General features: G+C 36.7%; 1 protein-coding gene across 1 annotated transcript in view; it reads left to right on the top strand.

Moving 5' to 3' along the window:
- The window catches only part of GPR39 (G protein-coupled receptor 39), a 267,807-nt gene that overhangs the window by 26,606 nt on the left and 227,800 nt on the right, over positions 1-13,401 (top strand). The gene's annotated exons all lie outside the window — the stretch shown is intronic.

Genomic DNA, 13,401 nt, shown 5'->3' with positions numbered 1-13,401 from the left:
TAAAGGATTGATAGTTTAGAGGTTATAGATAAACAAAGGAAAATAACATTACAATGCAAGGTAGTCATTCATTCATCCAAAGGAGATTTATAAAGTGACTGTCATGTAGAAGACACTGTGTCATATATACTACCAGCAAATTGGTGATAAAGATAATATTTATTATAAATACTTAAAGAAGGGAGAATATGTGGAAGAGTTCATGGAAGAGGCTAAATCTAGAGTTGAGCTCTGAAGGATAGCCACATTCCCTGTTCTAAAGAAGTTTACACCCTAAGGGAGAGACAAGTAGAACGTGATATGAGACAATGCATAATAAATTAAACACAAGCACTATTATCTGTGTTCTTTCCACTAGACTGACATGTCCTATGTCCTTTTTAGTTCACTATACTTATTGGTCATAGACCCTTTTGAGCATTCTTTATCCTTCCTTGCTCTCTAAGTCCCCCTAAGATTATACCTCAAGAAGACTCAGTAGGGAAAGAAGTAAATTGCTTATTTACTTGCTAGATTGTTCTGTTTATAATTTTTATTCAAACAGTGCATTATTTCAGAGCACAGAGCACATATATATGGCTAGTTTTGACATGTCTAGTGTCAGTGACTAGGACCAGATCCAAAAATGTTAGGATCCAGCCAAAGTGTCATTAATAATAGCATTGATTTTTTAAAAAGTTCTTTTCATGGTACAGAATTTTGTTTTGCCCACACAAATAATTTTCTGGGGAAACTTGCAAAGCACAATTTCTTTCCACTTTCCACGTGGCCTCCTACAGTAAACACGTGATGTGGTAGTTGATCTAAAATGCAAGTTAAACTAGGAAGTCATGATGGAATGGAACCTGTCATTCATTTAAAAAAAAAAAAGCAAACCAAAGGTCAGTGACTAATTCCCTTCCCCCATCCCTGAACTGTATCTTGTTGGCAGACTAATGTGTAGCTCAAAATAAAAGTCTTTATTATGTGCAGGAATAGCCTTTCAAAGATGGCCCAGGCAATACACTGAGAGCCACTCAGCAAATGGATTTGACGGAGGACAGATTACTTTAACTGCTCAGCTAAAAATATGGAATTGTCCTCTGCAGATGCCTCAGATGCTGAACAACTTGACAATGGTAGGACTTTTGTTACAGGAAAATTAGATGTTTCTTGATAGGTTTAAAATTGTCTGTTTCTTTTCCATTTGGTGAAAAACTGACACTTAGGAACGGAGCAGAATACTGAAGAAATATCTTGGTTGAATATCATCTAGAAAAATGATATTTCCGGGAGACAGACTTCAATGTACTTTGGTTGATTCTTTGGGGTTATTTTTTAGTGGTATTGTGAATCTGAATGCTTAGCTAACCCTAAGCAGAAAAATAATGCTCTTACAGGTTCCCAAGAAGGTGTCGTTTTATCTATTTTATCTTAGTAAGTTCAATTAGGGCATCACTAATAAGGCTGAGGATGTGGGTTCAGTCACACAGGTCAGGTAGCTTTGCAGTAGACAATGAGTTATAAAGTTCTGTAATCACTGATCGTATCCCTCCCCCTGACTCACTGTCTTGTAAAAGCACGGCATTTGTCATCAGAGATCAGACAACGGCTCAGTGTAACCTTTCCCCACTATTAGAGAAACAAGTTGGCATAGCGTAATGATTTAGAGTCACAGGACCTGGGTTTGAGGCATAATTCTGCCATTTACTAACGAATGATATTTTATAATTAACCTCTTTGGGTATTAGCTCTCTCATGTGTAAAAAAGAAAGGATTAGATGAGATGATCTCTGAGGTCACTTCCAGCTGTAAATATTATATACTTATGTAGATATATATATAAAGCAATTGGAACACTTTTGTTTAAAGAATAGAACATTTTTTCTTATTGATATTCATCACCTGAAAATCAACATTCTCTAATATCCCTTAAATTTCTGTCCCTTTGCTGCCTCCTTCCAATGTCTTTTCTCAGTATTTATCACAGTGTCTGGTTTATAATAGAAGATTACTAAGTACCTGTTAATTGCTTTCCTAGTCCTCTCAGTTGTTGGTGACTCCCATCCCCAAACAGCTTTTTTTATTATACTCATATACACACATATGTGTGTATTTATCTATCTATCTATCTAGGCAAGTATACGTGTATATATATATGTATATGTATATACTTGCCTATATATGTGTCTGTGAATGTATATATACATTCCACTATACATGTTTTCCCCAAGTAAAATGTAAACATTCTTAACCTAATGTTTCTTAACTTTAAAATATTTTAAAACCTGCATTGTTTCCCTATCATTCCATGTATTTTATTTTATGCATTTAAAAACATTTTCTGAGAAGGGATTCATAGACTTCACCAGACTGCCAGGGGTCCATGAAACAAAAAAAAAAAGGTTAAGAACTCCTGTTTCCAAGTACCTTTGCTTTGCCCAACATACACAACAAACTTATTTTCACAATTCTTCTTTATTTTAAGAGTAACTAAGGCTTTTGTGGTTGCATTCCAGTATAGTTGTGTAATACCCATGAGTCAACATTGGAGTTTGTATAGGAGAGGGCAAAAGAATTGGCCTTGAAGAGACTTTATGCTCGCTGCATTGGACTCTGTCTCCAACTATCTCTCTTGCACTTTGCCAAAACCTCTTCCTCTGAGCCTTCATCCCATGATTCCTACAGGCAAACACAGTTGTCTGTTCGTTATGTACATGGAGTTGTGCTAGGCATGGAGGGCAGATTCAAAAATGAAAGATAACATCTCTTCACATACGAACCTAATAGTCTAAAAAAGAAGAGAGTGGCAGCAGCATAATAGAAAAAGTAAATGAAAATAGTATAAATTGAAAACGAATTGAATGGAAAATAAAGAAATGGCGATAATTCCTAACATTTGTATAGCACTTTAAGGCTAGCAAAACTATTTACACTTATTATCTCATTTGGTCCTCACAACAATTCTGAGTATTGTTCTCACTTTACAGATGAGGAAACTGAAGGTAGAGAGATTGACTGGCCCAGGGTCACACAGCTAGTAAGCATTTGAGGCAGGATCTAAAGCAGGCAGAATTTCTGAACTCTAGCCATTATACCAACTAGCAGATAGGACTAACCATGGATAGCTTCCTGGTGGCAGTTATGGCAGAGTGGAGTTTTGTGTGGGGGTGGGGTAGTGGGGGAGGATGGCACTGTGAATCTACCTTTAAAGTGAATATTGAATGCAAAGTTATAGGAAGCAAATGGCAATATGGTGATTAATAACTAGTCTTGGTTCTTGAGTTAATCAGGAAGTCAGAATGCGGCACAAGTCCCTCCAGGATTGGGGAAGGTCTTTTTCTCTTGAGTATGATACTAATAATACCAGTCTGTGGAAAATGAAAGAATTAACCGGGAACACAGACAGCTGAATGGCTTAGAACGCATTCTCCTTTAAAAGATTTTCAGTAGTTGCCATTAAAAAAAAATAATGGACCGGCTTGTCATTTTCAAAAAGAAGAAGGAGCCTAGAGAGGTATAATTGCAACTTATAACAGGAAAGAAGTAGGAGATGAATTTATCTTCTAGAAGGGAAGCCTTTTAATAACTCAGGCAAGAATACACAACTCCAAAGCAATGTTCTTTTTATCTTTCTCCTCTTTGACTATCCTGTAGGTCATACTGTTCTTTGCATTTGTGTTTTGTAAATGCAGGGCCCTGGGAATGATAAAGAAATTATTATTAGAATTCTAAATGGTCATCCAGAGTCATCCAGAGGTCATCTAATCCAGCTTCCTGCCTTTAAACAGAGTTGTCCTAGGACCATTTCAGAAATTAGACTGCCTTGGGGATTAATAGTATCCATATTCATTCATTCATTCACTCATTCATATAATTTAGAGCTGAAAGGAATTTTAGGGATTATCCAATTCAGCTGTCTCATTTTTCAGATCAGGACCCTGAAAGCTTTATGAAATATTTATTGCAAGAGTATTATATCTAACATAATGTGCTAGTCTCTATAAAAAACAAGATATCATCCCTCTCTTAAAAAGTTTACATTCTAGGAGGGGAAATAAGACATCCAAACATATCCATGACACAAGACAATATTTAAGAAATTGTCATATGAGGAGTTCAGGCAATCTCCAGATTTCCAAAATGCTATGTTTCAAAATTTTGTAAGCTGGTGGTTTGGAACTCAGAACACATTTCCTCATAGAAACAATTTTATAAATGGTGGCTAGATCCCCTAAGTAGACTAAAAAGGCCTAATTAACCTATAACGTAGTTAAACTAAACCATAGCCCCTTTCCTTCTAAGTTCCCTAAGTAACATTCAAAGATTTATGCAGTACATATAATTGTTGGGGGTACATAGGGGGAGTGGTTTGGGTTTTTTTTTTTTGCAAGAAATTTTCTCTATCAATATATAAAACATTGATTCAGAATCCCCTCTTCCAATAGTTGAACTACAGCCCGAGTATCACTAGCTTGTATATGATAGAGAAGAGGCCTTAGGAATAAGGAGCAGGAAGATGCTTTCTTCCTCTTTCCTAGAGGGGGCCCACATTAGCTAAGTTTCAAAACAAGCAGTTTGTCTTTGCCACACTCCCCACCTCCCTGTACACCTCTCCCCAAGCTCCAAATGCCTCAATTACACTGAAGCATGCTTTCTTTGGAAAATTATTTCTTATCCATTGTGTAAGTCTCTACTACCTCTGGAAGCAATTCATGTTCAAAAATTACTTCTTTTATTCTTTCTCCTTCCCCCTACCGTATTCAATCTAAACTCCTATTGCTCCTCTACGGAAAGCTCAGCTCCCTGCCTAAAGAGAAGCAATCTGATTGAATGAATTCATACTCAGATGTGAATGACTGATAGCCATTCAGTCATTCTAGAAGTATTTGCATGTTTGAAACTTGCCAATTCAAATGAATGTGTTACTGATAGAATTTCCTGAAGTGAAGTGAGCACATCTGAGGAGCCAGTATTAGGGAAGATATTTTCAGCCAGGGAATACTACACAGAGAACATGGTCCTACCTGGGACTCTGTTTCTAATGTTTAATTTTACTGTTTCTTTCCTTTTCTATTTCTCAATCCAGGAAACCTAGAAGTCCTGGCGTTTTTAAGATTATCTTTCATGCTAGGGGTGTTAAGAGCTCTAGTAGTGAGGTGGAAAGGGTGTGGAGGGGTGGGGTGGGTATCTGATTTCAAGGGTCATTTTTAGTTGAGTATTTTGTAAATTGGACTTTTACCGGAGGAATTCAGAGGAGGGAATAACTGTCATAAGCTAGGGTGATCAAGAAAGTCTTCATCAGGGAAGAGAGATTTGATCTGAGCCTTAAAGGACAGATTAGAGGATTGCAGTTAGTAAAGGCCATTCAAGGAATGAATGACATGAACAAAATCTTGAGAGAGCACAGTACATCACTTAATAGAGGAATCATTTAAGCCCTGAAGTTGTGGGAGCTAACACTGGAAAGATAGGTTGGAGACAGATTGTAGTTAGTGAATGACAGGTGAAGGAGCTAGGATATTATCTTGTAGAGATGCCATGAGATACAATGAAAATAGCACTGGCTCTGGAGTTGGAGTACTGGGTTCAAATTCTACTTCTGATGCTTATGACTTGTGTGACCTTGGACAAGTCACTTTAATCTCCCTATTCTATTAAAGAAGGGACTCAATACCTTTTCTGTGTGTGTCATGAATCTACTGATATTTCATCACTGGAGGAAATAACATATTCATGATTGAAGAGGATACTAAATTTCAGTTAGTGGGGAAAAAAGATATAGTTTTTTCCCACTCAAGTTCATCAACCTCTTGAAATTTATCCAGTACACTTTCCATGAACCCCAGGTGAAGAACCCCTACTTTACTGTGTTTTCTGGTACATTTCTAGGATCCCATGGCAATGAGTATTCATTGAAGGCTTTTTTTTTTTTTTTTTAGCAATATGGTGAAATTAGAAATTTTTAAAAAAAAAAAAAATCTGTGAGAGGCTGTATGGGGGAGAGTAAACAGAGAACTGGCTTCAGACTTAAGATCACCTCAGTTCAGGTTTTACCTCAGATACACATCGGCTGTGTGAGCCTGGGAAATCACTTACCTCTCAGTGTCACCCACACAGCTCTCTAAGACTATCAGTTGCAAAAAAAAAAAAGATGTTAATTTGTACAGATAGAAGAAATTCTTCTTTGGAGGTTTCCTTTTCCAAGGAAATCATAGGTGTGGTATAAAAAAAAAAAAAAGAATCTGGTGACTATGCAAAGGCTGTTTATGCTATAGCCGCTTCTTAAGGAAAAATTGGCTTTAGTTTTATTTATTCAACTAATCAGCATTTCTTGTGTTGCCTTCTGTGGGTCCAGCATAGTTCTGGGCACCACAGAATGGTTAAAGAAAAGGTAGAAGGCATGGTCTCCAAATGGCTTCTTCATATCATTTCAAGGACAGTCCCTGCATTAGCAATTGAAAAACAAGAACAAATTCTAATAAGACAGCTAGATCTCATTAGAAGTCCATTGCCACACTGGTGTCGTCCCTGGCTGCATCCTGATCACTTCCTCTGTTTACCCACTTGATGTTGCAAGCCTACGGGACCTTGATGAAACAGAGTGGGATCCAGAGGACATCAGATCTAGTCAGGATACAAAGATCCAAAATGGTTGTGTTCCCTCCCAGAGGTCATGAGCAATCCAGAGATTTTCTGCTGTTCACAGGTATTCCTTAAGCATGTCAGATGCCTAGTCAAGGTAACTTTTTTCATTAAATTTTCCTTTTTAAAATTATGAACTCAACAAATCTCAACAAACATAGATATTTCCATATATTAGAAAATGGGGCCAAGATGATGGAGAGAAGCTTGAGGTTTCCCCAGTTTCCCTTTGAAACAATGTTAAATTAAGCCTTCAAATGTATTCTGATAGAACCTACAAAAAGGCAGAGTTAAATACTTTTCCAGCTTAAGATGACTTAGAAGGGCTTCAGGAAATGTCTGTCTCTATTGGGTAAAAGGGGAGTACAGCCCAGGGAAAGTGTCCTGGCAGGCTAGTGGGAGACTTTGCCACAGCGCAGATCAGCAATGGAGGCCTCTCGATCCTGACTCAGCAAGGAAGTGGAACAGTATGCCAGCTGGGAGGTCTCTAGCCCCAGCATAGAAGGCAAATTGCTAGCTTTGGAACTCAGGTAATAGCAGGCACAACTAGGCCAGGCCATCCCAGCACAGTAACCAAGCTGCCAGCATCTGAAGCCCCAGTGCACTAAGCTAGTGACCAGGCCCCTGGACCCCAGCACAAGAAGCTTGGGACATTGCCCCCTGTTCCCCAGGAGCAGAGCTCAATTTTAAAAGTCACAAAATAGGCAAAAAATGGCAAGGAAGAAAAAATAGCCTTGACCATAGAAAGCTACTAAGGTCATACAGAAGATCTAAACACAAACTCAGAAAAGGATAACATTGTCAAAATGCTTACATGCAAAAGCCCAAAGGGAAATATGAATTGGTCTCAAACCAGCCTTTTTGGAAGAGCTCAAAAAAGACTTTCAAAGTCAAATAAGATAGGTAGAAGAAAAACTGGGAAAAGAAATGAGAGGTATTTAAGGGAGTCAACAGCTTGGAAAGGGAAAGACAAAAATTGGCTGAAGAAAATAGTTCCTTAAAAAAATGTAATTAGCCAAATTGGAAAAAATATTTACTAAAGAAAACAACTCCTTAAAAAGTAGAATTGACCATATGGAAAAGGAGGTACAAAAGCTAACTGAAGAAAATAATTCCTTAAAAATTAGAATTGGGCAAGTGGAAGCTAATGACACTGTGAGACATCAGGAATCAGTCAAAATCAAAAGAGTGAAAAAAATAAGAGATAATGTAAAATGCCCCATTGGAAAAACAATTGACTTGGAAAATAGATCCAGAAGAGATAATTTAAGAATTGTTATACTGCCTGAAAACCATGATTTAAAAAAAAGAGAGCCTTGATAGCATCTTTCATGAAACTGTCAAGGAAAATTGCTCTGATATCCTAGAAATAGAGAATAAAATAGTCATTGAAAGAATCCACTGATAACCTCCTGAAAGAGATCTCAAAATGAAAACTCCAAGGAATATTGTAGCCAAATTCCAGAATTATCAGGTCAAGGAGAAAAAAAGATGGATATTCAATGAAATAGGGGACTTTTCAAACTTTCCTGATGAAAAGAGTAGAGTTGAACCGAAAGTCTGATCTTCAAATACAAGATTCAAGAGAAGCATAAAAAAGGTAAACAGCAAAGAAAAAAAATGTTATTTAATAAGGTCAAACTTTTTACATTCCTGCATGGGAAGATGATACTTGTAATTCTCGAGAACTGTATCTTTATTAGGGCAGTTAGAAGGGGTATACGTGGAGAGTGTGGGTATAAGTTGACTTTGATGTGATGCTATAAAATAATTAAGGAGCAAAAAAGGATTGTACTGAGGGAAGAGGAAAGGGGGAGGCAGAATAGGGTAAATTATACCCCATGAAGAGATGCAAATGACCTATTGTAATACTACTACCTACTGTAGTAGAGGGAAAGAAGGGAGGGGAGTGAGCATTCTTTGAATTGGATTGGATTCAGCTCAAAGAGGGAATAACATACACACTCAGTTGGGTATAGAAATTTATCTTACCTTTTGGGAAGTAGGAGGGAAAAGAAAAGGGAGAGGGGCTGATAGAAGGGAGGGCAGATTGAAGGATGCAATGGTCAGAGGCAAGACACTGGTGAGGAGGGACAGGGTGAAAGGAAAGAGAAAAGTATAAATGGGGAAAAACAGGATGGAGGAAAATAGTAATTATAAATGTGAATGTGAATGGGATAAACTTTCCCATAAAAGGAAAGCAGATAGCAGAGTGGATTAAAAACCAGAATCCTACAATTTGTTGTTTACAATGAACATATTTGAAGTAGCAAGCTACACACAAAGTAAAGGTAAAAGGCTTGAGTAGAATATATTATTCTTCAGCTGAAGTAAAAAGAAGCAGAGGTAGAAATCCTGATCTCAGACAAAGTAAAAGCAAAAATAGATCTAATTAAAAGAGATGAGGAAGGGAACTACATCTTACTAAAAGATACTACAGACCAGCGATTCTTAAACTGTGGATAACAACCCCCTATGGGGTTGTGAAAAATTTGGCAACAGTAAAAGGTTTCTGAATGAGCAATAACCAAAAGTTAATTCAAAATTAAACATTTAATGAATCTGAGGTGTTTCAGATAGGGCTTGCTTCTGTTGCATCACACAACTTCAGTACAGTCTTGTTTCTGAACACAAAGCATGGGCACTTTGCACTGTGCATGCTGTCATACCATGTAACACTAACAAATGCTACTGAGATGTGAAAAGGTATTGCAAGTAGAAAAGGTTTAAGAAGCCATGCCATAGACAGTAAAGTAATATATGCACCAAGTGGTATAGCATCCAAATTTTTAGAGGACAAGTTAAGTGAATTACAGGAAGAAATGTGTGTTCATCCTTCATTGCTGAAGAAGACCATGCCATCAGAGAAATAGTGACATGACTTGTACTTGACTTTGTTTTGAGTGAGTGAGGGCTGTGCAGGTCACCAGCCTCACTTCTGCTCCAGAGCCATCTGAATCCAGTGACCAGATAGTCATCAGGATGACTGGAGGTGACTCAGGATGAGTCAACTGGGGTTAAGTGACATTCCCAAGGTCACACAGCTAGTGAGTGTCAAGTGTCTGAGGTGAGATTTGAACTTAGGTCCTCCTGACTCCTGCACTGGTGCTCTATCCACTGCACCACCTAGCTGACTCTTCAGGGAAGGTTTAGAAAACAGTGAAAAGCAAAAATCCAAGGACCAAAGATAATGGTTCCCCAAACTGGCTCAAAGAGAAGCCAGTGGCCCCAGAAAGCTGAGAGAGCTAGTGTAGGGGACAGAACTCTGGGAATTAAGAGTCAGGAAAGCCTGAGTTTGAATCTTGCCTTAGACACTTAATAGCTGTCTGACTCTAGGCAAGTCAATGAACTTCTCTGTCTCACTTTCAGCATCCTAGAAAAGAGACAATAGCACCAACCTCCTAACGATGTTGTGAGACTCAAATAAGGCATTACATGTAAGTGCTTTGCAGAACATAAAGCCCTATATGATGTTAGTTATTGTCATTATTCTCATCCTCAGGAATACATTTGCAAATCCAAATCAGAAAACCAAAAGATGTATTTGTCTTCTATATGGCAACCTTTTACAAAAACATTCTTGGAGAAACACTATAGCCCACTAATGAAGGGGATTTACCTGAGCCTAGATCAAAAACTCTAAACAAGAGATTCTCAACCTGGGGTCCGTGAACTTTTTGAAACTATTTTGAAAACTGTATTTCAATATAATTGGTTTCCTTTGTAATCCTATGTATTTCACTGTACGCATTTAAACACATTAAAAAGAATCTACTACTGGTGACCTGGAAAAGAAAGTTCTTTCCACTAGAAAGGCATTGTCTGATGGCTCAACGTCAGGAAATAGTGTCATTTTATCAGTGGGAATAGCATTAAAAAAGAGACATTAACATGTGCTTGGTTGTTGCACCCTGAGGACCATGAAATTCCACTGGACTTGAAAGCTGAATCCTTAAACATATGTTGTCTTGTTCTATTAGAAGGTATGCTCCTTAAAGGCAGAGATGATCTTACTTTTCTAGATTTATTTCCCCACATTTTGTACAGTAGCTTGGTATACAGGAAGCACTTAATACATGCTTCATTCACTCATTCAGAGGGGGTCCATCTCACATGCAAAAGAATAAGAACCCCTACTCTAGCCCTTCAGGAATGTCTAGCAACCTGTTTATACAAATTTAAAATATGATGATTTTAAGCTTTCTCAGAATCTTATCCTAGTTAGCTATCCTTCTGACAACAATCCAGCACACAGTACAGGATGAGCTGAAGAGATATAAACCCAGTACTCACCAGCCAGAAAACCCAGGAGATTCCAGGCAGACCAGAGTTCTTTGACTGACCAACCTCGGACTATACTTAGTAAGGGACTTCAACCTCTTCCTCTCAGAACTAGATAGATCTAACCACAAAATAAGCAATAGAGAAGTTAAGGAGGTGAATGAAATTTTATAAAAATTAGATATGATAGACCTCTGGAGAAAATTGAATAGGGATAGAAAGGAATATACCTTTTTCTCAGTGATATATGACACCTACACAAAAAATGACCACGTGTTAGGGCATAAAAAACAATGCAGAAAGGCAAAAATATTAATTGAATCTTTTTCAGATCATGATGAAATAAAAATTACATGTAATAAAGGTCCATGGAAAGATAGACTAAAAATTAATTGGAAACTAAGTAATCTAATCCCAAAGAATCAATGGGTCAAAGGACAAGAGGCAATAATGAGACAATATGCCAAAACTAATGGAATGCGGCTAAAGTAGTTCTTAGAGAAAATTTTCTATCTCTAAATGCTTATGTGAATAAAATAGAGGAGAAAGCTGAAAAAAAAGAACAAATTAAAAATCCCTGATTAGATACCAAATTAAAAATTCTGAAAACCAATGGCAAGGTAAATAAAGTTGAAATTAAAAAAACCATTGAGCTAATAAATAAAACTAAGACCTGGTTTCATGGAAAAAAATAAAATAGATAAACCTTTAGTTAATTTGATTTAAAGAAAGAAGAAAACCAAATTACTAGTATAAAAAATGAAAAGAGTGAATTCACTACCAAAGAAGAAAAAATCAAAGTGATTAGGAGCTATTTTGCCCAAGTGTGTGCCAATAAATCTGACAATCTAAATGAAATGGATGAATATTTACAAAAATGTAAATTGATCAAGCTAACAGAAAAGGAAATAAAATACCTGACTCCATTGAAAAAGAAATTGAATAAGGCATTAAAGAACTCCCTAAGGGAAAAAAAACCTCCAGGGCCAGATGGAATTACAAGAGAATTTTGCAAAACTTTTAAAAAACAATTAATTCCAATACCATATAAACTATTTAGAAAAACAAGCGACGTCCTACCAAATTCTTTTTATGGCAGAAATATGGTGCTGATACCTAAACCAGGAAGAGCCAAAATGGAGGAAAAAAAATTATAGAGCAATTTCCCTAACGGATATTGCTGCAAAAAATTTAAATAAAATACTAGCAAAGAGATTACAGCAATTTTTCACCAAGATAATGCACTATGACCAGGTGGGATTTATATCAGGAAAGGAGGGCTAGTTCAGTATTAGGAAAACTATCAGCACAATTGATCATATCAATAACAAAACTAACAGAAATCATATGATTATCTCAACAGATGAAGAAAAAGTTTTTGGCAAAATATAGCACCTTACACTACTAAAAAACACCAGAGAGTATAGGAATAAATGGAGGTTTCCTTAAAAGGATAAGTATTATCTATCTAAAATCATCAGCAAGCATTATGTTTAATGGGGACAAACTAGGATCTTTCCCAGTAAGATCAGGGGCAAGATGATGCCAATCATCACCACTGTTATTCAGTATTGTACTAGAAATGGTAGCTTTGGCAGTAAGAGAAGAAAAAGAAATGGAAGGAATTAGAAGAGGCAGTGAGGAAACAAAACTATCATTCTTTGCAGATGATATAAGATTATACTTAGAGAATCCTAGAGAATCAACTAAAAAACTACTTGAAATAATTAGCAACTTTGGCAAAGGTTGATCAATAGCATTTCTATATAATACTAACAAAGCCCAGCAGTAGGAGAGAGAAATTCCATTTAAAATAACTGTAGACCATCTAAAATATTTGGGAGTCTACCTCCCAAGAAAAACCCAGGAACTATATGAACACAATTACAAAACACTTCACACAAATAAAATCAGATATAAACAAATTTGAAAAATATCAATTGCTCATGGATAAGCTGAGCTAATAAAATAAAAAATGATAATTTTACCTACATTAATTTATTTATTCAGTGTCATACCAATCAAATTACCAAAAATTATTTTATAGGGCTAGAAAAAATAAGAAAATTCTTCTGGAAGAATAAAAGGTCAAGAATATAAAGGGAATTAATGAAAAAAATTCAAAGGAAGGCAGACTAGCTGTACCAGATCTAAAATTATGTTATAAAGCAGCAATCATCAAGACTGTTTGGTATTGGCTAAGACATAGAGTGATGGAACAGTGGAATAGGTTAGGTACAAGTCATAGTATTCAGTGACTACAGCAATCCACTGTTTGATAAACCCAAAGACTTCAGCTTCTTGGATAAGAACCCACTATTTGACAAAAACTGCTGGGAAAACTGGAAAATAGTACAGCAGAAACTAGGCATAGATCAACATCTTACACCATAGGCCAATACAAGGTCAAAATAGGTACATGATTTAGACAAAAAGGGTATAAGTATAAGCAAATTAGGAGAGCAAGGGATAGTTTACCTGTCACATCTATGGAAA

The sequence above is a fragment of the Notamacropus eugenii genome, chromosome 5 (assembly GCF_028372415.1).
Source record: "Notamacropus eugenii isolate mMacEug1 chromosome 5, mMacEug1.pri_v2, whole genome shotgun sequence".
NCBI classification, from domain to species: domain Eukaryota; kingdom Metazoa; phylum Chordata; class Mammalia; order Diprotodontia; family Macropodidae; genus Notamacropus; species Notamacropus eugenii.
Note: the sequence above shows the minus strand (reverse complement) of the source record. Positions and strands in the feature narration are given on the sequence as shown.